At 51.5% G+C, this 24,674-nt stretch overlaps 1 protein-coding gene across 1 annotated transcript in view; it reads left to right on the top strand.

Annotated features, from left to right (window-relative positions):
- The first annotated feature begins 1,059 nt into the window (after positions 1–1,059).
- TBL1X (transducin beta like 1 X-linked) overlaps positions 1,060–24,674 on the top strand; it is a 225,698-nt gene continuing 202,083 nt past the window's right edge. The window contains exon 1 of the mRNA XM_039234246.1: positions 1,060–1,325. The gene's annotated coding sequence lies outside the window, so the exon portion shown is untranslated. The remainder of the gene's footprint in view (positions 1,326–24,674) is intronic.

The raw sequence follows: 24,674 nt of genomic DNA, 5'->3' as shown, positions 1-24,674 counted from the left end.
GGGACAGGCCACGTAAGCCTCTGCAACAGAAAGCCCTTTGCAAAGCCTGTGGGTGGGGTGGGGTGGGGTGGGGGTCTGGAGTGAGGAAGCCTGGGGGCCCCGGTACCCCCAACTCCAGAGGCCTCCACAACCGAGGTCCTGGCCGCCTCCTCCGTGTGTCTGAGTTTCTTTCTCCACAAGCATTTCTGGCTTTTCCCGGGAGGTGTTTTGCAAAGGTCGAGGCTCCGCCTGAGCCCCCACTTTTTTGGGAGAGGGAAGAGGCCTTTGGGGTGTATTCTAAGCCGGTTTTGAGGGAGAAGCACCCTCGGGCAGGGGCAGGTTGCAGCGGGCTGTTAGGGTAGCTGACTAGCTGCTGCTTTGAGGTGGGGGAGGGTAACACTCCAGCAGTGGCTTGGGTTCCCCTCCCCCCTGGAAACCGCGGGGGTGGCGGCCCGGGTTCCTGTACCCTCTTGGCAGTGGGAGAAAGGCTGGGTTTGGGAATAGGGCTGCGTGGGGGTAGGCCCGTGTTTCCTTCATCTCCCAGGGAGGCCACTGGGAAAGGGAGAGGCCCGGGTTCCCCTCACCCACTCTAGGCGTGGGGGCGAGGGCAGAGCTTAGGGTGAAGGGCTGTGTCGGGTCGCAGGTTCCCCCCATCGTGGGGGAGGGGACGGATTAGGACGCGCGGACTCTCACCCCCTTCGCCGTGGGGGGAGGGGCGGGCCTGGAGGCCCCTCCCCCGGCCGTGGGGGAGGGGCAGGCTTGGGACGCGGCCCCCCCCCAGGGCTCAGAGGCGGGGCCGAATGGACTCGGTTCCCCTCCCCCGGCCGTGGGGGAGGGGACGGGTTGGGGGGGTTGGGGCGCGCTTCCCCCCCGCGCCCCGGCCGTGGGGGAGGGGCCGGCCGGGGCGGCCCCTCTGGCAGTCCTCCCGGCCCGGGTCGGCGCGCTGGCGGCCTTTCCCCCCCAAACCCCCCCCTCCGCCACCGGCGGAGGTCACTGCCCGTGCCGGTCCCTCCCGCCGTCCCGCCCTCTCTCGCCGCCGCCGCCGCTCCCGCCCCAGCCCCCCCCCTCCGCTCTCGGGAGCGAGGAGCCGCCAGCGCCCCCGCCCCGCCGCCGCCGCCGCCGCCGCCGCAGCGCCCTCGGCCGCCATTCGGCACCCGAAACTTTCCAGCGCCCGCGCCTCTCGGGGACTCGCGGCGGCGGGGCGGGGGCGGCCCGGGGGCGGCGCGAGGCTGCTCCGGGGCGCCGGGCCCTCCTCGGCCGCGGCACGGCCCGGGCTCGGCGACGGCCGGCGGCAGGGAGGCTCGGAGCGCGGCGGCGCCGCCACAAGTTGCGCTGCTGGCGGCGAGGTGAGTGCGCGGGGCCCGGCCAGCCGGGCGCGGGGCAGGGGGCGCAAACTTCTCCGGCGGGGGTGGATAGGGGTGCTGGCGGGAGGCTCGGGGCGCCCGCACGCCCCGCCCGCCGCCGGGGCTCTGGAGGGGCTGGTCCCCAACTGTCCCCAGGGCTCGGGCTGGGGTGCGGCGCGCTCCCTGCAGGCTGAACAATACCCCGGTGTGGCCGCTCCCCAAAGTGCCGGCGCGTTGGGGGCGGGCGGAGGCTGGGGCGCGGGGTGGGGGGAAGGCGGCCGGTAAGTTTGAGCAAGCGCTCGGTCTGTCCCCCGGCGCCCCTTTGTCTGCGTCTTCTGGGGCTGGCGGGCCGAACCTGCGACGCCGCGGGATCCCCCCGTGGGGGAGGGGCGCCCCATTCATCCCCGGGCGCCAGCCAGCCCGCCCGGGACCCGGGGGAAGCGCGGCGCGCGGTGGAGTGAGTGGCGGGCGAGGCGGCGCGGGCCCGGCGGCCGCTCAGTTTCCGAGAGGCAGAAACTGTCAAGGAAGTCGGGAGCTCCCCGGCCCGAGCGAGGGGACCTGGCTGAGGGCGACATCGGTGGGTGGGTGGGTGGGGGGCGCCCTTGGTCACGCGGGGGTCTGGGGAGCGCGGCCTGGAGAGGGTGCAGACCTGTTGCTCTCGGGGTTGGGGGGGGAGGGGTGCCCCCCGATCGGTGTGTTGGGCTGCGCACTCCAGGGGGACTATGCCCATGGGGGGGCGGTGCTCGGAACGGCGTGGGGGTGTGCCTTTGGGTGTGGGTGACCGACTGGTGTGTGACAATTTGGATTTGGGGTCGCTAGAGGCCCGCCCGCTCTGGGGCAGGGCCTGGACTTCACGTGCGTCGCCCGCGCGCGCGGTCAGGCCTTGGCCCGGACTCGCTGCCCCGCCTGGCATTCTCCGAGCCGACTGCATTGGAAATTCCAGAAAGTTAGAGTCGGAGGTGGTGTTTTCCCCTCTCTCCTAGTCGGTAATGTTCCGGAGCAACAAAAACCGACCTTCTGTTGCATCTTAAAACTCTTTCTGGTTTGCACTGTCACATGCGGCTTTACCCGACTTCTGGCTTTTTTTCTCCCGAAGTGCCTCCCGCCCGCGTGCCCCCGCCTGCCCCCGCCTGCTGGAGTCCCTAGTTTAACCTGGAAGGCGAGGGGCGGGACTCTAGGGGAGGGAGAGCCCTCCTAAGGTCCCGAGCCTTGGCTTCCGGGTAGCAAATGGCTCTGGACGATTTTATGAAAAGTTTACAACTAGTCATTCCAGGAAGAGACGCGATGGGGGGTGGGGGGACGGGGGTGGGTGGGTAGGCAAGAATGTGGAGTGTGGCACAATTAAGACGTTAAGATGAGCTTTAATTTTAAAGGATGTTAGCGTCTCAGATGTGCTGCAGATCGTTCTGGAAAACCAGCCGGCTGGATAACTAATCCAGGGATAAAAGGGGCAGTTCGTCATTTGACCCAGTTATTAACATGGCCCTTAAGGGGATTCCAGCCCTTTAGTGAAATGCACACCTGTGGGACAAAAGCGGAGATTCTAGAAATTTTATTTGGTGGTGTCCCCTGGGGGGTAGTGTCACTGGATCCTCTGGGGTTGCCTTTTCTTTTTCCTTTTATCCAGAGCGTGGTCAGCCCAGTAATTAGCAACCCCCCTGCGTTTAAATTTCCCAAACCTCCACGCTCCTGAATGTTTGGACGTGTTAAGGGGCTGGGTAAGGGTGGTGTGCGAGGGACTGGAGGTTGGTGTTGAATCCCACCTCTGCCTAAGGGAGCTAGAGGTTCCCCCCTCTGGGTGCTGGCATCAGGAGTCCGCCTGCCTGGGGTGTTTGGAGGGGTTCTGTGGGAAGAGGTGGACAGAGCCCTTGCACCCACCTCAGTCAGGACATCGTGCTTGGAGCCCCATTTGGCTTCAAGTAGCAAAAGGGTCCACCCTCTTCACACTCTACTGCTGACCTTGACGGTCTGCACCTTTTCCCAGTTGTCCTTTCTGTATGTGCACAAATAAGACTTGAAATCGTGGCGCTCACTGCTGTGAGGGACAAAGAGAAAGAACGTGAGTGTAAGTTTTGGAAACTATAAAGCTGCCTGTGAATTTTAGTTGTTGCTCTTGTGCAAAGCAAGTAATCGTACGTCATTTGAAGGCCATGCACTGAGGATCTTAGGGCACCTGATGCCCTGTGTGTGGTACTTATTATTTCCATCCTGCTGTAGATGACACTGAGTTGCTAACTTACAGTGGGGCAAGGATTGTCTGATTCTTGAAGCCCAGCTCTTACACTTGGAGTTCCTGTTTTCCTGTTCACCTAGTATGAATTTTCACATTTGGAGACCTTAAGTTCCGGAAATGACACGCACACGTTCATGAATGAGAACGTACATTGAAATCTGCATGGAGGTACAGATGTAGGAGGTCCAGCGAGTCAGGAAACATTGACCACAGTGGAAGAATTGCTTTCTGTAGTTTCATGGCTGATATAGTAAGCGCTAGCCCACCACGTGTGAATATTTATAGATTCAAGTTAATTAAAACTAAATAAACAATTCTGTTCTTTGCATTTCTATAGTGGTAACTCACATACTCTGTAGATGCCCCTGGCTAGTGGCCACCATATAAGATGGCACAGGACATGTAGAAAGTTCTCGTATAGAGTGTGCTACTCTGTAGTTCCTGAAATGAAATATTAATAAAAGGGGGCGCCTGGGTGGCTTAGTCGGTTAAGCGTCCGACTTTCGCTTAGGTCATGATCTCGCGGTTCGTGGGTTCGAGCCCCGCGTCGGGCTCTGTGCTGACTGCCAGCTCAGAGCCTGGAGCCTGCTTCAGTCTGTGATTCCCTCTCTCTCTGACCCTCCCCTTCTCACGCTGTCTCTCTCTCTCTCTCCTGGAAATAAATTAAAAAAAAAGAAAAATATTAATAAAAGTTAGTGTACTTTCTGTAGGGGGAGGGGAGAGGCTCTAAAAGTTAGAAATAATTCACAGAGAAGCCTTAAAAAAAAAAAAAAGACCTTTTCAGCTATGATTTTTCCCAGGAAAGTGATTTCAGTAAATGCATTCTTTTTTTTCTTTTTTACTTTTCCTTTTTTAAGTAGGCTTCATGCCCAACGTGGAGCTTGAATTCACCACCCTGAGATCAAGAGTCAAATGCTCTACCAACTGAGCCAGCCAGGCACCCCCAGTGAATGGAATCGTGCCCTGAAATTGACGCTGATGGTTTTGGCTTGAGGTGCTTTGGATCAGTTCTGAATTAGAAAACCAGAACTCCAAGCCCGAGTCTCTCACTGAGTGCTTCACCTGGGGGAGGCTGGTAGCATCTCTGTGCATCAGTTTCCCCCCCTGGAGAAAGGTATAGGCACTAGCCAGTCCCCCAGAGGCCCGCCTAAGCAGATTCTGGGGGCTGTCCTCTTGGATGGTGGAGCCCAACTTGTCACTGTCGGTGAGGCCCTGTGTGGGTGATTGAGGGTGCGGCCATGTGTGATGTGTTCTAGCCCCCTGTTTGCTGTGGGTACCACAGGCTTTCAGCCCTAGCCCTGCCCCCAATCTGAAGTTTAAGTCTTTTGAGTTTCGAGGTTCAGTCTCTGGAGGTCAAAATCTTCCATATTAAAAAGGCAGATAAGGAATCCTTCCAACAGAGTGAGATTTCACAATCGTCAGAGTAAATTTTTTTTTTTTAATGGCTGTTTCCTGTACACCAGGTCCCTGAGTCAGGATGTTATTTTTATTAGTTACTGTGATCTTTGCACAGCTCTTTGTATTTTTTATAGTAATTGGTTAGAAATTTAATTTGTAAATGAGGACGGAGGGAAAAGCCAATTTTGTGTCTGGCAGAGAGGTCACTTCCCAGATCACCTCTCTGCCGTTTGTACTCTCTCATTTTTGCTTCTTCAGGGGTCTGTGTGACCCATCAGCTTTTGGCGGCAAGTACTTATCAAATAGTAGAATGTCCCTGATCGTCTTTCACTGGTGGGAGAAGTGTCCCTAGGGCAGGAGGCCAAGGCCCAACAGAACTGTCACAGGGAGGTGCTCTGTGCCAGGAGTTCTCGCGGACAGGGGCCCGCCTGTGGGTCGGCGAACAGCTCACCCGCGGCTGCCCCCTTGCCTGCTTCCCGCTGGGGTGTCCAGAGTCCGGGGCTCTGCACACAAGGCACCGGCAGGCCGAACCCCGGCCTAGAGGACAGTCACCAGTGCTCTGCGGGGCGAGAGGACGCTGCCGCAGCTGTGGTTTCCTGATCCTTGCATTTGCACCCTTCTTCCGCACTTAAAAAAAAAAAAAAAAAGAGTAACGTACTACATTCAGTAAGTTGTTTGTCCTTCACCCCTAAAGAGTTTTATTTATAGGAGGCCTTGGTGGCTCTGTCGTTGGTTGAGCATCCAACTTCAGCTCAGGTCTTGATCTCATGGTTCACGAGTTCGAGCCCCGTGTCAGACTCTGTGCTGACAGCTTGGAGCCTGGAGCTGCTTCTGATTCTGTGTCTCCCTCTCCCTCCCTGCCCCTCCCCCACTCATGCCCTGTCTTGGTCTTTCAGAAATAAATGTTTGGGGCGCCTGGGTGGCTCAGTCGGTTAAGCGTCTGACTTCGGCTCAGGTCATTATCTTGCGTCTGTGGGTTCGAGCCCTGCTTCGGGCTCTGTGCTGCCAGCTACCTCAGAGCCTGGAGCCTATTTCAGATTCTGTGTCTCCCTCTCTCTCTGCCCCTTCCCAGCTCGTGTTCTCTCTCTGTCTCAAAAATAAATAAACCTTAAAAAAATAACCAAAAAAAAGTTTAAAAAATCAATGTTAAAAAACACTTTTATTTATTTTTTGGAAAAGTTTTTTTTTTTCCCTGAGAGAAAGAGCACGTGCTCACTAGTGGAGAGGGGCAGCGAGTGAGCGATACACAATCCCAAGCAGGCTCCTCACTGTCAGACTCCTGGCTCCTGAACCGTCTGATCAGGACCTGAGCTTTAGTCAGACACTCAACCCACTGAGCCTCCCGGGCGCCCCGCCCCTAAGGGCTTTTAAAATATAGTTTCAGTTGGGAATCAAGGCTAAAATCATTTTGTAAACACTTTTTTTTTAAACTTGGAAAGATAAACTACCCCCCCCCCAACTATTTTTAGTATGAAGGAAGTAACTGACCTCTTCAGCAGAGACTGGATGTGAGTGCCCCCCTCGGGTCTTGCCCTCCTTGGCCTTCTCCCTCCCTCTCCCCATCCTTTCCGTGGGGCTTGACCAAACTACACTGGCCAGATTGGCCAGAAGAGACCCAGCAAAGCCAAAATAAAAACTGGTTGTGGGAAGGGACTGGCGAAGTCAGCATGTTTATACAGGGCACAGAGAGCCTCATCTGAGGACATGAGTTCAAAACCTCAAGGGAAACAGCCATCAAGGAATTCGCTTCCCCGGGTGGCTTCGTGACCAGGGTGCGGGGAACTTGACTAAAGACGGTGGGGTTCACTTGGGGCACCTGGGAGCTCAGTCGGTTGAGCATCTGACTTTGGCTCAGGTGGTGATCTCGTGGTTTGTGAGTTCAAGCCCCACATCGGGCTCACTGCTGTCAGTGCAGAGCCCGCTTCAGATCCTCTGTCCCCCTCTCTCTGCCCCTTTCCCGCTCATGCTCTCTCACAAAAATACACATTAAAAAAAATATGGTTGTGTTCACTGAGTGGGCCGGTTTGCTCCCCTATCACTGCTGTTGAATGTTTATTGAGAATCTGCCATGACTTAAGACTGCAGACGTGTAGTGGAAGCCAGTAAAAAAACTGAATTGGGGGGGCGCCTGGGTGGCTTAGTCGCTTAAGCGTCCGACTTTCGTTTAGGTCATGATCTCGCGGTTCGTGGGTTCGAGCCCCGCGTCGGGCTCTGTGCTGACTGCCAGCTCAGAGCCTGGAGCCTGTTTCAGTCTGTGATTCCCTCTCTCTCTGACCCTCCCCTGCTCACGCTGTCTCTGTCTCTCTCCTAGAAATAAATAAAACATTAAAAAAAAATTTTTTTTTAAAAAAAAACTGAATTGGGGCAAATTTAAAGTTAATATGCTGGAAAAGATGCTTTTTAATTTTGCAGAGGAAGCTGGGTGCCATTTCTTCTGCTTATGTGTATTGTTGGCAGATGGGAGTGGAGGTGGGGCCGATACACAGGTTCCAAAGAAAGGGACCTCTTCAGAGGTGGAGGTGGGGGGTGGTTTATGGCACTGGGCTTTGAGCACTGAGCTCTATGATCTTGCTATCGACTAATGGTTCTTGTGGGGGCATTTCCGCCTCCTACCTTCCAGGGTGTTTGGCAACATTTTCAGCTGTCACAGCTTGGGGGAGGGGCATGGTGGTGCCCCTTGCATCTGGGGGCAGGGGTCTGTGATGCCACATATTGTACACTGCACAGGACAGTCTCCAGCACGAGAAATGGTCTGCACCCAAATGCCAATGGTGCCCAGGTGGGGAAACCAGCCCTGAGTTAACCAGCATACAGTCCTGTTGGGGAAAGAATCTGGGTGGGGGGAGGTGGGTGCCAAGAAAAACCTATGTATCAAGTTCAGTGTTCCTTTTTTTTTTTTTTTTTTTTTTTTTTTTTAGGTTTTTAGTTTGGGCGAGGCCAAAGAGAGAGGAGGGAGGGGAAGAGAGAGAGGGAGAGAGAGAAACCCAGGCAGGCTCTGCACTGCTGGCACAGAGGCTGATGTGGGGGCTCGAACTCTGCACGAGATCATGACCTGAGCCAAGGTCAAGAACTGGACGCCTAGCCGACTGAGCCACCCAGGCGCCCCTCAAGTTCTGTGTTCTCAAGGCACACGTGTCCTTTTTGAGCATCTGTTAGGCAATAAATTCCATCCCATGGCAGATTGAGAAAGGACATTTCCGATGCTCACAGAAGAGACGAGAGATAGGATGCATGGACTTCGAAGAAGGAATAGAAAGAAACCAGACCAAGAAGGGGGGCGTGTGTGCGTGTGCTGTCATTGCCCAAGCTCCGCCTCTACACCGGAAGTTCAGAGCCCCCACGTGTCAAGTGCATCTTGAAGGCATGTTTCTGGACGTTTCCTCTTGGTTCGTCCCTTGGTTCCCCCTTTTCGGTCTGGGTCCTGTGGCCTTCGTGCATCTGCTAGGTGTCGCCTCGGGTCCGCTTCTGTGTACTTAAGATACTTTGGAAAAAACGACACCTGTCCCGTGTTTAGGCAGCGGAATGGGGGTGGCCTGGAGTGGCAAGTCGCCGGCATGCGGCAGGCTGTGCAGGACCTTGAAGTGTAGGGGCAGGTGAGTGGGGACCTCGGAGCGTAGGGGCAGGCGAGTGGAGTTTGGGTACTTGCAGGACTCGGTACCGCCTCCCTGTCGGTCCCTGTCTCCAGCTCTTGCACTTCACAAACCGGGGCAGCCGGACATGGATCTACATTTCCCGAAGCCCCCCTGGAAAGGCGTCAGTCCGGTCTAGAATCTGGCCCTACCTGGTCCTCTGGTGCCCGCCCGTGGCCCCATGTCCCGGGGACCCCGGAGGAGCACAGGCCTGGCTGCAATGCACGGGGTGGGGGGGAGGGCAGTTGCCACAGCTATGGGGGAACGTGGTCTGCAGCCGGCTTGTGGCCGCCCCTGCCTCTTTGGGCAGATCAGTTTCTCTAGCTTCAGTTTTCTCATTTAGAGAGAGAAAATAGGATCTGTTTCTCAGGCTTGCAGTGTTGAGGGAGATGGGATGATTATCCTGCTTAGAGTCCCACGTGTGGTTACCTTCCTTCACTCCGAGGCGGGAGTTGGGTGTGCAAATGCATCTTTATTAGTTATGATGGTCTCCAGCACTTCCTTCCTTTCTTTCCTGGCTCCCTCCACCTCCTCCCCCCCTCCCCACCTTAAGTTAAATTTCACGCTGGGTTGCGTATACGTGCCCATATACATAATTTTCCAGGTTATTGTAGAAGATTGACTATTATCCCTTTGGCTGTACAGGTTTATGAATTTCAGTACATGCATAGCTTTGTGTAACCAGCACCAAAAGCGGGACACGGAACACGTCTGTCACCCCAGAGACCTCTGTGGTGCCGTCCCTCCGGTGCCTCCGTCCGCAGTCACCCGGCCCTCAGCGCTCACCGCCTCACTGCAGGGCTGGCCTCGGCTCTGCCCACGAGGCCTGGTCACTGCATCCCAGCGCGGGACCACATGCCTTGCGGGAAGCCCTTCCTCTGCCACAACACCTTCCTTCGTGTTTCCCTCTGATGACACATGAACTTCACACTCGTGCACGCTTGGGCCTGCGTGTTTGCCTCAGAACAGCAGGGTTTGCACCGGGTGTTCTCAGGAGCAGGGAGAAGAGCGCCTTAGTGCTTCTGAGTATTTGTAAAAAGCCACGGAGCGAGGCCCTCAGGTGTCTTGTCCGCTCGGCCGGAGGTTTGCTCTGTGCCTGTGCCCGTTAGTCCTTGCCGCGAGACGAGGCGAAATGGGGTGTTTTCTGAGGCACTTTCAGAGAAACGTTTTCTGAATTTTTCTGTCTTAACTCCCAGAATGCACTTAGCGTGTGAAATGTATTAGGAAGTTCTAAAGTCCTGTCTTTGGTTTCAAAAGCGGGACCCAAGTAGGGAGTTGTTGCATTGTGGCCAGTGGGCTAGTGATTAGGAAACAAACTAACAATATAGTTGTGTTTTTACAATTCTATAAAGTTGCATTACTTTGTTGTAGGAATACAGTGAATTCCCTGTCTGTGCGTCTGTGTAGTGGCTGACCTGTGCTTGACTTTAGGCAGTTCTTTCCCTTTTTTGCGGTCTCCTAGGAAATGGCGTGTTTTCTAGAAGAATGGATGTGGTGTTTTGGCTTTGGCCAGGTCCTGCCCAGGTGGTCCGTCTGCTTGCGTGAAGTCGTTTAAAACCTCTGCGCGCCCTCCCCTGTAGAGGTGGAGTCAGAGGGTAGGTGAGCCCATCTTGAGGCTTGTTCTGCCTTGTGCGGAGATTTTAATTTGGAAAAGGGATATCACTCATATGTTGGTTAGGTTCCTTTTTTTTTTTTTTTAAATGTTTTATTTTATTTCTAGGAGAGAGAGAGAGAGAGAGAGACAGCATGAGCAGGGGAGGGTCAGAGAGAGAGGGAGTCACAGACTGAAACAGGCTCCAGGCTCTGAGCTGGAAGTCAGCACAGAGCCCGACGCGGGGCCCGAACCCACGAACCGCGAGATCATGACCTAAGCGAAAGTCGGACGCTTAACCGACTAAGCCACCCAGGCGCCCCGGGTAGTCTACTTTTGAAAAACTTCTAAAAAATGTCTATTTTGAGAGAGAGGGAGAGTGCGTGCACATGCGAGCAGGGGAGGGGCGGAGAGAGAATCCCAAGCAGGCTCAAACTCCCGGACCGTGAGATCAGGACTGGAATCGAGAGTCAGACGCTTAACCGATTGAGCCACCCAGGTGCCCCATTTTTTGTTTTTGTTTTTTAAAGAATAGTTCAGGATTATGTTAAAGAGTATAGGTAAACCTGTGTTTACTTATGCCCCGTGCTTTGACTGTCACTTTGCCCACTATTAAAATAGGTGATTTTGAGTTAACGTTGGTAACTTAGCTACGTATTTTACATAATACGCTACACACCAAATCAGAAGACACTTTGGGCCGTTAGGTACCTCTGACTAATTTGTAGGAGTGTTGCAGTTTCCCCGTCTCACATTGTAAAATAAAACCAAACGATGCTTACGGTGAAATTATTCCTTGCGAGGGGTGTCTGCTTTAAATTTCCTTGATTCCCCCTCACCCCCCATGGATGTAGCCACAAGGCTTTGAAGAAAGTGAAGAGTTTTCTCCACTGCTTCTCTGGAACCTGGAACCCAGAATGTGACCCTAAGCAGCCAGCATGGAGCACTTTCCTTTCTGGAACACGGGAGGTCAACCCCCAGGGGAATGCAGATGTAGTGGCAGTTGTTGAGGGCTCCCATCCCCCAAGCCTGATTGCCTTCCCACTTTCTAAGAAATTGAAAACTTTCCTGAAGTCTACTGAGAACTTGGCACCCGGCATCACCCACGTTGGAGGGAGCTGAGGCAGACATGGTTCGTTTCTCAGAGAGCTACGTTTCTTCCTACGATCGAGAGTCCATGCAAACATCCAGTGGTGTTCCGTTCTGGTATTGTTCTGTCCTGCAAATGTTTCTGCCTGTTTGAATATCCCAACAGGTGGAAATGTGGGCAAAAAGCAGCTTACTATATGCGATGCTGTTTTATTTCTTAAATCAGAAGTAACATGCTTTAATACCGTTCGACCATTTACATCGTCGTGAGAAGCGTAGAGAAGTCCAGCACCTCTGATCAGCGATCTCTCTTCCTGCTGCATTGTAAGGAATCCTTGGCCTTCACCGGGCCAGTGGCATTCCTCCAGCTGTCTTTGTAGTCTCGCCATCCATCACCAAAGTCATGCCATGCATAAGTCTGTCACGCCAATATGCACACCTGAGTCCCAGCAGTTGGAAAAAAGTAAAGGTCCAGGTGATTGCAGGGTAGTAGGTTGTATTTGATAACAGCAGCTGAGCTGGGACTTGATGCCTCTACCATTTGGTTCATGTGGGGAGCGAATTAAATAAACTTGGGTTCCAGCTTTAGGTTCTTTTTCCAGCAGAATCTTATCAGGCACTTGAGAGCCACGCATCTCTAATGCCAAGTCAGTGTTGGTAAAGACTGAAACATTCACGATTGTCGACTTGACAGCAGTGAGTGCCAGCCCCTGACACTCAAAGGATTTGGTTTAACTTAAAAAAAAAAAAAGCCCTCGCCAGGAGAGACCACATTGGAGGTACACCCAGCTCAGGAGTGTCATTATTTCATAAGAATTAATGATCTCACGTGTCCAGTGGATGACAAAAATTATCGTAGACCAGATGAGAACAAGTTGAGAGGCCTTTGGAGATTAGAGTTGCCTTATACATTTCACGGGACTCTCTGATGAATTTCATGGGCTTCTGCGTACATTTCCTTTAAACCAGCAGTCTCCACGTTTTGCTGGGGGCAAGGGACCAAAGTGCCTAGTGTCAGGTTTTAATTCCCAAAGTGGTCTCCCCAAGTCGATTTCGTGTTCTCTGGCAGGTGCCCAGCGAGATTTATTAGGGTGCAGGGAGGAACTGAAAATGTTCACTATCTGTGTCTCTTGTTACTTAGAAGATGTCTATTTTTGTGGTTTGTAAAAAATACATGTAATGTTGGTTGAGTGCTGTGTGTAGTTAATAAATTACCCAAGTTGGGGGCACGTGCTAGAAACTTTCACTGATTTGGATGTGCAATGAAAGAACATTTAAGACGATGCTGAATGGGTCCCCGGATGTGGGCAGGAGGGGGCTCTTGCCCCCTGAAGTCCCCGAATGCAAGTGAAACACGGATGTATTCCCCCCCACTGGCTTCAGCTGCCAGCGTGTGTGTGTATGTTTGCACGCTTGGACCTCCTGGATTTGGCGTGTTTTAAAAGCTGAAAAAATATTCGTGGTTCTGGAACCAGATGACAGGATCTCGATTGCAGGTGTGTGCTGTGCTTTTTACGCATTTCGTGACTCTGCAGTGTTTTCATAATCACTTAATGCTGTTTATAAATGAGCTGCACTCATTGAATGGTTGCCCTCAGGGCTCCTGAGAAATAGGCTTGTCGAAGGTATTCAGACCTTAGAAGACAACCAGCATGAGATGGTGATGAAAGTCCTTGGGCACCTTTAGCCTGCCCGTTTGTTGTCTTTTTCCCGAGACGGGTTTCAGTGATCACAGTTGTTAAATAACACCTTTTCAAAAATATTTCACGATAGAGGGTTGTTTTGTTTTTTGTGTGTGTTTTTTTTTTAAGACACAACTCATTTTAGTTGATGCTGTATTGATGGTGTTACAGAGAGTAAACATGAAAATTCATGGGGCCCTTGGATGGCTCAGTCGATTGAGCATGGAGCTCTTGATTTCAGATCAGGTCACAATCTCCTGTTTGTGGCATCAGGCTCCGTGTCTGGCTCTGGGCTGACAGTGCAGAGTCTGAGATTCTTTCTCTACCCCCTCCCCCTTTCCCTCCCTCCCCCTTTCTCTCTCCCTCCTCCACCTGAGCACATGCACACTCCTTCAAAATAAATAAACATTCAAAGAAGTTAAGTTCATGATTCATACCACACTGTGAGCTCTGGAGGTGAGAATCGAGACTCACCTCCTCACACTTGAAGTCTTTTGTCTGAGCTCCTTTGCCAGGGTGGCCGAAGGTTTGGTTTTCGTGAGACTAAATGTCAACTGCAAGTCCTCCAGGGTTTCTCCATCAGTCTTTTTGTTTGTTTGCTTAACTTGAAATGATCGATAGGTTAGCCTCGGGTTTTCTGTGTCATTTCTGGTGTTCACATCCATTTTTCCCTTTGTGAATATTGAATTTGCTGGTAAGTCTGTGCGTAGAACCAAAGTGGGAGGCTTGCACGTGAATTCGAAAGCCACCAGGTTAACACTTCTTGCTCATTTCTTCGTGACACCAGAGCCACACGTCATTAATGGATCTACATAGACGCGCCTTTGTCTTTTGGTGAACTGAAATATTTATCTCCTTAAAGAATTGCTTCTCTTTATGGCAGGAGCCAGAAGGCACCTACTGTAAAGAGGAGAAACAGGAAGTAACATTTTTTTCCTGTCGTCTTCTAAACCTTTGTCTCTCCCTTGTTCTTTTTTTTTTTTTTTAAAGTTTTATTTATTCTAGGAGAGAGAGAGAGAGACAGCGTGAGCAGGGGAGGGTCAGAGAGAGAGGGAGTCACAGACTCTGAAACAGGCTCCAGGCTTTGAGCTGGCAGTCAGCACAGAGCCCGACGCGGGGCTCGAACCCACGAACCGCAAGATCATGACCTAAGCGAAAGTCGGACGCTTAACTGACTAAGCCACCCAGGCGCCCCTGTCTCTCCCTTGTTCTAAACCTTTGTCTCTTCCTCTCTGCAGATCGATACATGCAAGTTCCGATAGTAGATTAGTTACAATTAGTGTCTCTGGGAATGTACTTTATCTTTGATCTGCCCCTGCACCTTGCTCCTTGGAGAGGAAAGAGAAGTATTCTGCTCTTAGCCAGACTCCTTGAGCTGTGTCCACGTCTTGACTTCACATTGTAAGTAGGTCATCCAGACATCAGTGACTCCCTTCAGCTCTGAACCCGAGCCCTCTTCTCTCTCTGTTTCTGGGTGAAGCGCTAATAATTATTCATTTGATTATTTGCCTGCCAAATTACCCTGAATAATATTTCTGAGCCGTATCTCAGAAGATGGCCCTAAAGGGACACACTGTTTCTAGAAGCACGCACGGAAGTGGATTCCGTTTCCTAAATGTGTAGCTCAGAAACTCGGGAAGTGCAGATATCTGTGTACAATTTTGTATAATTTCTGAAAACATGGGGCCTAGGTGTGTGAAGGAAGGGTGCAGGGAGACTACTGGGCAAATAATAAAAGCCACCAGAACATTAAATTTATGAGTTCACTAACCTTTGGAAGAGAATATAAAAACAAATTAGTTTATAGCTTTGTCAGAGTACTGTTTACATAATTTATATCAGGGAAGGCACTTTTCCTTAGGAAGATTGGGTTATTAAAATTAGCTATCTTCATTTTTCCACAGAAATAAAAAAATCAATTGTTCAAATAATTGTGTGTGAAGCTTTATAATTGGAAGTTTGATGTTAGCAAAATTATATAACTTTGGTTAATTACATTCGTATACTAAAACTAAACATAGAGTCGGATTAGCTCATGGAAATATTTCATTTTTATCTCCGTCAGTACAGTACACATTTATTCAATAGTTGCTCGTTTCATTTTGTAATTTTTTTTATATCCTGGATGTGCTTTCCTAAAAGTGAACTTGAAATGAGACTCCATGTTTTTATTTCCCAGTTCACGTTTAAATGTAACATGGCACACAGAATGAGCTGTCCTTTGTGAATTTTGATTTTCTTAGTGGCTTCTATGTTCTGTGGCTGCAAGGGATAAGCTAGGGGTCTCATTTTTTGGCATGACATTTGCCTTAAGGGAACTTCGGGTGCCATTGGCTATCTAGCTAGTAAACAAACGTTCAGCCTCCTCCGTTTCCATCATGTTTGCTTTTCCATTGAATGTTCTCTATTTGGACAACAGGAGTATTTTTTGGTGTGGGTTTCTGATGGCTCAGATGTTTGGCCGAGTGGGATTTCTCTGTCCACACCACTCGGTTGGGCGGTTGGTAGTGTTGGGCCATTTTTAGTCCAGAGAATTGGCTTGGACACATCGTAGATTCCGGTTGGGCTGTCCTTCCCTGCCCGCAAGCCGTGCGGAAGTTACTTTGTTCTGTTTGGGTTTGCCGTAGGTGTTTGCTTTGCTTTTGGGTTGCTTACTGTAGATTCCTGCTTGCGTGTGTGTTTAATTTAATGTAGAACTTTAAATGTGACTTATATCTAGTTAATTTTCTGAAATCACTTTATTGAGGTATAAATTACATACCATAAAAATCACCCATTTTAAACGTAGGACTCCATGATTCTTAGTAAATTTATGGAGTTGTGCAGCCATCGTTGGAATCGATTTCCATTCCTCAATATGGTCATTCGTGTCCATTTGCCATCAATCCCGGCCCCTACCTCCCAGCCATGGGCAGCCATTAATCTCCTTCCTGTCTCTGCTGATTTCCCTTTTCTCAGAATAACTAGCTGTGTGCTTGGTTGAGCTTGCTGGGTGGTAGACGGTGAGGCTGGGCTCATGAACCTTCCTTGCCCTTCCCCGGGAGAGGGAGGGTGGGGAGAATGGTGAGAAGGCGGCGATGTAGGCATCGTGCCTCAGTTCCCTCTTGTGCAGAATCAGGGTAGCAATGGGATTCTTGCAGGCGCTCAGTGTGGAACACGTGGGCGGTCATTAGCTCAGGATCTGGAGGACTTTACCCCGTAGGGTCGTCTTCGGCACTGGGGACCCTGCCTGAAGGGCCTCTGGGACAAGTAGGAATGTAGGAAAGGAGTTGCCTCAACTGTGACGGACTCGGTCCCCTGTGAACCCAGGGCGGTTGCCCGTCACGCCTCTGCTTGTCTTGCTTCTTGATTCTTTCATGGCGTTGAATATTAGGCTTTGAGGGAAGGTGGAACTCGGCTCGGGAGGGACCTCAGCTCACTGTCCTCCCGCTGGGGCGGCAGTTTTGCATCCGGGGGGCTCTGGACGATGCCTGGAGACATTTCTGGTTGTTACAGATGGGGAAGAGGTCCAGTGGCCTCTAGCGAGATGAGACCAGAGATGCTGTCAAACGCCCTACGGTGCCCGAGGACGGTGCCCTGTGCCCACAAACAGTTCCCCAGCCTAGGAGCTCAGGAGTGTGGAGGCCAAGACCTCTGCCTTTGTGGCTTTGAATCTGGGGGTGTGTTTTTAAATGTTTATTTACATACTTATTTTGAGAGAGAGCAAGAGAGAAGGAGAGAGAGAGGGAGAGAGAGAATCCCGAGGAAGCTCTATGCCGCCAGCGCAGAGCACAATGTGGGGGTCGATCCCGCAAACAGCAAGATCATGACCCGAGCCGAAATCAGGATTCGGACACTCAACTAACTGAGCCCCTCAGGCGCCCCTGAATCTGGGGGTGGTTTTAAATGAGGTACTTAGGTCTTCAGTAAAGACTTTGTGGGGTGCCTGGGTGGGTCAGTCGGTGAAGCGTCTGACTTCGGCTCAGGTCATGATCTCCCTGATTGTGAGTTCGAGCCCCATGTTGGGCTCTGTGCTGACAGCCTGGAGCCTGCTTCGGATTCTGTTTCTCCTCTCTCTTTGCCCATCCTCTGCTCGTGCTCTGTGTGTGTCTCTCTCTCATTCTCTCTCTCAAAAATAAACAAACATTAAAAGAAATTTAAAAGATTGTGACATTGAAAGAATAAAAAATACCATCGAGTTTACAAAAGAGGTGTAGGCATGATTTAGTCTTCAGACATTCCAGGTAAGTAGGAATTTTTTTTTAGTTTTTTTAAAAGATTTTATTTATTTTGAGAGAGAAAGAGCGCGTGCATGTGAGGGGGGAGGGGCAGACGGAGAGGTTGACTCGGGGCTCGAACCTAAGATCTGCAGGACCCAGACCTGAGCTGAACCCACGAACTGCAGGGCCATGACCTGAGCCGAAATCAAGAGTTGGACGTTCAACTGACTGAGCCACCCAGGCGTCCTGGAAATGGGGGTTTTTTGAAAGCAAAGAACAAACAAGACTTTTGGAGTGAACTTTAGAGGGGAAAATTTCAGTACCTTTAGAAGTATTCATTTACAAATAATGAGATTGCAATGGGGACTGAGAAAGCGGGGGCCACCCTTGACTTTGATCTGGGCCTCATGTTTCATCTTTATCTGTTTACTTGAGAACTGGAAAGTGGGAGAAAGACCCTGACCCTGCGTAGACACCGAGAATCGGGACTGACAGGAAAGGGCTGCTTCCAGCAGGCACCTTGTCACGGACGTGTTTGTGGACTGACCTGGGGAGAGTGACATCTGCACACTTGGGGCCTCCGCCTGTGGGCCGCGGGCTTGCTGCTTGTGGCTAGGACTCCCAGCCGCTCCCCTGAAATGTGCAGGGCGCTGCCCGCCCTCTCCGCTTTACTGTCCGTGGCTCGTTTCCTGGGGCTCCTCTTCCTGGGTCCCCTGCCTTGGACCCCCGCCTGCCCACCTGCCTCCCCTCTCTCTGTCTTGCACCTCCCTGCCAGAATGTCCCTTCCCTGCACCTGTGGCCTCTCCCTCCCACCTGCCCCAGCCAGCCTCCCTTAGCGCCTTCCAAGTGCAGAAGACATCCCTTTTCTGATTCTTCTGTCTGTTTCGCTTGCCTGTTCGAAGCTTGGGCTTTTCCCCACGTGGTGCATGACGCGGCGCTGATTTCTGTGAATGCCGGCGACATGGAGGTCTGCCTCCTTCCCAGTCTTCTCGCAGAGTAATCGATGTTAACAGTCTGTGTAGAGTGCGGCAGAATAGATCTGTAGCGTGTGCGGCCGGTCAAATACAAATACGTGGTCTTGTGTTTTCATCTAAGTGGAATCATATTCTGCTTCGTTCCATCTGCTTTCTTTTACAACTGTATTAAAGCATAATTGAAGTAGAGTAAACTAGACGTAGATAAATTATCTCGAATCAGTTTTCTCATTATCTTGATTGTGGTGCGGGTTTCACAGACATCTACGTGTGATGTGATGTAGCTCTGTTATCCCTCTCTACCTGCTTATATGTATCGGGATGCTAAGTGTTTCCGTTGCTTTCACATTCCTTGTGCCTTTCTGTGATCTCTGCCTCCCTCCGCTCCTGCCTTCAGGGCGAGCATTGATCGGCCTTCTGTTACCAGATCGGTTAGTTTACATTTTCTAGAATTTTCCATCCATGAAATCAGACCGAATGCACTCATTATTTTGCTTGGCCTTTTTCACTCAGCATGATTCATCCATGTTGTGACCTGTGTTATGGATTCATTTTTTTTTTTTTAATGTTTATTTACTTGTTTGGGGAGAAAGAGAACGGGCCAGCAGGAGAGGGGCGGAGAGAGAGTGAATCCCAACCGTGAGATCCTGACTTGAGCTGAAATCAAGAGTCGGACGCTTAGCCAGCTGAACCACCCCGGCGCCCTGCGTATTCATTCCTTTTTATAGTCGGGTGGGATTGTTAGGGATACAGACACACCGCAGTTTGTTTCTCTATCCGCCAGTTGTTGGACATCGATAGGCTGGTTCCATTTCTTTGGGCTGGTGGCCATCCTAGGGGTTCTCACGCTTCACCCTTTGCCAGAACCCTGCTGGCGAGCTTGTTAAAACACAGATTGCAGGCCCCGTCCCCAGAATTTGTGATTCGGTGAGTCTGGGCTGGGGCCCAAGACCGGACGTTTCTAATAAGTTCTCAGCCGCCCGTCTTTGGCCGCGCACGTGCCCAGAGCCACGGCTGTACAGGGGGTCTTCATAACCCATGGCTGCTACTGCTTTCTCGTGTTCCAGGCATTTCTCTCCACAGCATTTCTTGCGTTCCAGGCATTTCTGTCCATACCACTCGTTGTCTTACAGCAGCGTCGCTTGTGGTTTCAGTCATCAGGCTTCCCATTTTTGTGTGGCTGTTGGTATCACTGTTGCCCTTTAGGCCTTTGGGTTTTACTTTCTTACGTGCAAGGGGCTGAAAGGAAGGAAAACTCCATGTTGCTGGGTCGGGCTGCTGATGTCCCCCAGACGCCAGCCGTGGGACTCCTGTGCACGGGAGGCTGGCCCTACTGGACTCTTTGGGGACCTGACTGAGGCCTTCTTACCTTTTGAGCACATGGGCCAGCACTGTGGTCAGCACCCAGCCACATGGGGGGGCCTGGACCCAGGCTTGTGCCTGGGGGCCCCTGGTGCCACTGTGTCCCCTGGTATGCTCGGTCCCCCGGTGCTGCTGGGTCCCGCCCCCCCCCCCCGTGCTGCTGGGTCCCCTAAGGGGGGACCTTAGGGCGAAGCGTAGCTGCTCACCTGTCTTCTCTCTTCTAGGGAAAGCCATGTATCCTTTTTGCCTCCCACGCCCTCTCACTTAAAACAGCCAATACCCCTATTTTATTTTCAGTCTGTATTTTATGTTTAATTTCCTTTTCGAGAGTCTAATTTGTATTCACTAATTTGGAGCACCTAGATGTTATCAGTAGATGTTTACCGTCCTAGCCGATGCATGTGTTATATCTAACATTTTTTTGGGGGGTGGTGGTGGGGGGAAGATAACTTCTTTGATTTCAGAGAGCAGTTTTTACATTATTGCAAACTCTTCTCTTTCTGTAAAAGTGCCTTTCTGCACTTGATCGCGAATGTCAGGCGTCCCTCTCTTTGCTCCCGAATCCGGGGTCCACCGCGTATCGCCTCGGCTCCCATCACCCTCCTCGGGCTGCTGACCTCAGCTCATTGTCTGAGAATCTTTACTCCTGAGGTGCCCTGGACTGGAGTGTAGTGCAGGATTCCAGACTGGTGAAGTAGGCGCATCTCCCCGGGGTGGTTACAGTTTTAAACATTTACAGTGACTCTAATCATGAGCTAATGTCTTACTTTCTTTTTCTTCTTCTTCTTCTTCTTCTTCTTCTTCTTCTTCTTCTTCTTCTTCTTCTTCTTCTTCCTCTTCCTCTTCCTCTTCCTCTTCTTCTTTTTTAATGTGACAGCTTTACCGAGGTGTAATTCTCATTCCGTTCACCCCACCCGTTTACAGTGTGTCGTTCAGGGCTTTCCTGGTACACGCGAACCTGTCCTGTTCTCTAATTCTGTAATGCTTTCGTCACCCCAGAAAGCACCTCCACACCCGATAAGCTATCACTCCCCGTTTCTCTCCACCCCGGCCGCTGGCAGCCACCTGCTGTCTCTGTCTCTGTGTTTACGTGTCCTGGACCTTTCCTGGTGCCCGTTTTGTGGGACTCTGCGTGGTCCAGGAAGCCTTGGAGTGGGGGTGGGGGGATCCAGCTGGAAGAATGTCAGGGGCTGAGGGAAGCAGAGAGACAGCTGCCCCTCGCGTTGGTTACGTTTAAAGTGGAAAGTGGTTCACACAGGGGACGTGGTTTATTTCGTTTTGGCTTCCACTCCGGCATAAACTGTAATCTTCTTCCTTTTCTTTCTCTTCCGTCTTTCCACGTTTCCCCCTGAAGACCAGCACAGACCACAGTTGTGGCCCATCAGAGCTGCTTCACCTGCTGAGCCTGTCTTACGCTGCGTGTTTGGGTGGGGTTTTAGAAAGCCCTTTCTGGGATGAGGCGTAGGAAGCTTGACTTCTCCAAGGGTGTGGTGTGAAGCTCTTCAGCTCTGAGGTCACAGGATTCCATCCAGCTACGCTTTGGCTTCTTTCTGGGGCCTCCCCGAAGCCACAGCCCTGACTTAACTCCATAACAGAATTGGAGAGTTGTTTACTTTTCCGAATTTACAGACCCTTTGTCGGTGTTGGGCCATAATTGCCATTCTGGGGTTGGTGGGCGCACACGGAGGCCGATTTTTCTCCACCCGCCCACCGGCCGCAGCTCTGGCCTGTCCGCTCCCACTGCAGAGCGTTCTTGCTAAGAGCTTGTGTGCTTCCCGGTTGATCTTTTAACGAACTGTATTCGTTTCTTATCGCTGCGGTGACACACGACCCCCGGCGTGTTACCATCTCATCTGGGGGTGAGAAGTCTAAGGTGGCTCTCACTGTGCTAAAACCTAGTGTCACCAGGACTGCATCCTCTTCCAGAGGCCCTTAGAGAATCTGTTTCCTTGCCTCTCCTTCTTCTAGAAGTCCCCCTCATTCCTTGGCTCGTGGTCCCTCCCTCCGTGTTCAAAGCCCCCAAGCAGTGTGGCGGCCATCTGACCGTTCTTCCATAATTATGTCCCTGTGACCACAGCGCAGAAAGATCGGGGCCCCCCGGGGTGATCCGGGGCCACGTCCCTGTCTCCAGATCCTGCATTCTGCCACAACTTCATGTCTCGTCTTCTATGTGAAACGTGTCCCGGGCTTAGCGCATGGCCATCTTTATTCTCCCCACTACATTGACTTCCTGTGTTTCTCTCTCTTAACTGTTTCCGGGGAAGCCTGCATGGTTCATGTGTTTATTTAATACTTGCTGTTTGTTGAATAAAGTAGATCTCAGGGTCATGGGTAAAAGCAGTGAGGGGTCACGGAACGTGCCTTGTCTGCCCACCTTCTGCTGAGGATAACGGCCCACTCGCTGAGTCTTGGTTTACATCTAAGCACAGCCTGGAGTTGTTTTCCATCTGGAAGAACCAGGATTCTTGGTGCAGCTTGGTTTCCTCTCTTCTTCCCAGGAACCCCACACTTGCTGGGTGACCCTTCCATGCTCAGTTTGGGGGTCACCCGGGGATTCTCGCCAGGCTCACTTCTCAAGAGTCTGAGTCTGCTGTGGGAACACAGCAAGGACCACTGTGACATGAGCACAGGCAGCAGGCGGGGCCCAGCCCCCAGGATTCCTAAGATACCATGTGTGCCTTTATAGGGTCTTCTGGTTCCATGTTCTCGGGGCTTCTGGCTTCACAAAAATAGTGGAGGAAGGTGGAGGAGAGGGATAGAAGAGAGTCACTGGAGCATTTTGGCTCAGAAATACTTTGGGAAGTATTTGTATCATTCAGCTTTCTGCTGTGCTGATGCTGCATAACAAGTGGCCCCCCGAAATCACGGCTTACAGAAAGAAGCCCTTATTTCTTGTGTACCAGTTGGTGGGTCAGCTCTGGTTCTCCTGGGCTCAGCCAGGACCAGGAAAGCCTGGTCAGGCTTTGGACCAGGTTCAGGACTGAACTAAGCATCTCGTTCTGAGGTAGTGGATCCCTGGGACACATTGAGGTGCTTCCACCTGATTGGATAAGACGTAAAGCGGAAAGCTGCAGGCACGTGGAAAACCGCTGCCTGTCACACCCAGTGATACCCCACTGACCAAGTGACACGGCCTGACCCAGCATCCGGGGGGAGGGGGCCGCTCATGTGTGGGGGTACTGAGGAGGCACAGGGAGCAAAGGTGTATTTGTATTCTGGGGGGGGATGGACAGAGGCAGGGCAGAGGCAGGGTTTGTGTGTGGGCGGGGTGGGGGTCCCCCGACGCCGGCTACACCCCGTTGTGTCCAGGAGAACCCTCTGCTCTGCGGGTATTGGGGGCAGGGGTGCTTGTTCAATGTGCAGCCTCTTTGGCTCCGTCTTTGAGCCCCCTGCACGGGGGTGGGGCCCCACTTGTGTCCCCGGGGAACGTCGGAACTGACTAGGGGAGAGGGTGCTCCTGGCATCTTGTGGGATGCTGCTAATGGTCTGGTAATGCACGGACAGCCCTCTGCAAGGGGCAGTGTGGCCTGGGCCTGGGTGTTCAGTGCCAGAGAAGCCCTGCAGAAAACAGGTGCTTAGTTTGAGAACCCCATCTTGCTGGACTGCTTCCAACTGAGAAGGAGGATTAGTGATCCTTTCCATATAAAAAGACCTACTGAGGAGGGGAGGGCAGCTGTTGTAAATGTCACAGAGGGCTGTGGAGAGGCAGGTTAAAGCTCCTGGGTCTTGGGCCGCGGCTCTCTTGTATCTGTGACTTTCTTCTTCTTATTTCTTTTAATTAAAAAATTTCTAATGTTTATTTTTTGGGGGGAGGGGGAGAATGAGTGGGGGAGAGGCATAGAGAGAGGGAGACACAGAATCTGAAACAGGCTCCAGGCTCCCAGCTGTCAGCACAGAGCCCGACGCGGGGCTCGTACTCATGAACTGTGAGATCATGACCTGAGCCGAAGTTGGGCGCTCAACCATCGGAGCCACCCAGGGGCCCCTGATATCTGCGACGTTTATCATTTGTACCGTATTAACCGTTTAAGTTGTATTAATTCCTTTACTGTGGCTCAGCTAACAAACAGACTATTGGTGTTGAAAAAATCTGTTTTTCATTAGATTTCCATTGTGAGCTTACTGTTTTTTTTCTCCAGGTGGCCCTTTGTCAACTATTTTCATTATGTATTTTCTTTTTCCTCACCAGCAGGACTGCCAAGTTCTTGATAGCAAAGATCGGTGCCTTAAATTATGTTTTTGTTCTACACAGTAGTGAGTGTATGATCATTATTGGTCAGTTGCCTCGGTATCCATTGCGATGCAGGTTGCGCCGTGTGGTTAAGGGCTGTCTGTCTATCCAGCTTGCACAGACCAGACTTTTATACCTTGCTATAGATCCTGTCTTCAGGGGCCCATGGTTAGCAGGCTGACGCTTGGTTGCTGTGGCAAAAAGAAAGCTTTGGCCTCATTATAGGAAGGCAGCCGTGGCATGGGGAGCCTGACCGCCTCATTCTTCCTCCTACACTCGTTTTATTTTGGTGATTGAGATGTTTGAAGCATGAAAAAAAGATGGGGCATCGCTTGCAGGCAGATACCGGAGTATGAGGCAGTGAGTTTAAGCTTCCTCAGTCCTCCCCTCCATTGTGCGCAGCAAGCAGATCTATGTTTTCTTTTAAAAGGCTGGTTGGGGAAGCATTTGCTGTGGGGGTGCTGTATCTCCTAGAATTGGCTACGATCAGATCAACCAAGTATCGCCTCCTGGGGCTGCCAGCAAGTTGCCGGAATAACAAATGCTTCTCCTTGTGTGTATCTACAGCACGGTTGTTTTGAAAAGACATTTACTGGGTTTGTGGGATGCAGAGAGAGGGTCACGGCCCACCAAGGCCATTCCATCCTTCAGTTGTGTTTTTTTTTTTCTTTTATCTCTTTTTTCTTTTCATTTCCTATATTTTTATTTCTTTTTTTTTTTTTTTTTTTTTGGTGTACAATAGATATTTATTTCTCGTAGTTCTGGAGGCTGGGAAGTCCAAGATAAAATAGCAATAGACTTGACTTCCGGTGAGCGCCCTCTTCCTGGGCGCAGACAGCTGACCTCTTGCTGAATCCTCACATTATTTACTTATTTAAGGTAGGCTTTATGCCCAGCACAGAGCCCAATATAGGTCTTGAACTCACAACCCTGAGGTCAAAACCTGAGCTGAGATCAAGAAATG

Source organism: Hyaena hyaena, unplaced genomic scaffold (assembly GCF_003009895.1).
Source record: "Hyaena hyaena isolate Hyena2069 unplaced genomic scaffold, ASM300989v1 scaffold_85, whole genome shotgun sequence".
Taxonomy (NCBI): Eukaryota; Metazoa; Chordata; class Mammalia; order Carnivora; family Hyaenidae; genus Hyaena; species Hyaena hyaena.
The sequence above is the reverse complement of the archived record's forward strand: the minus strand, read 5'-3'. Positions and strand labels throughout refer to the sequence as shown.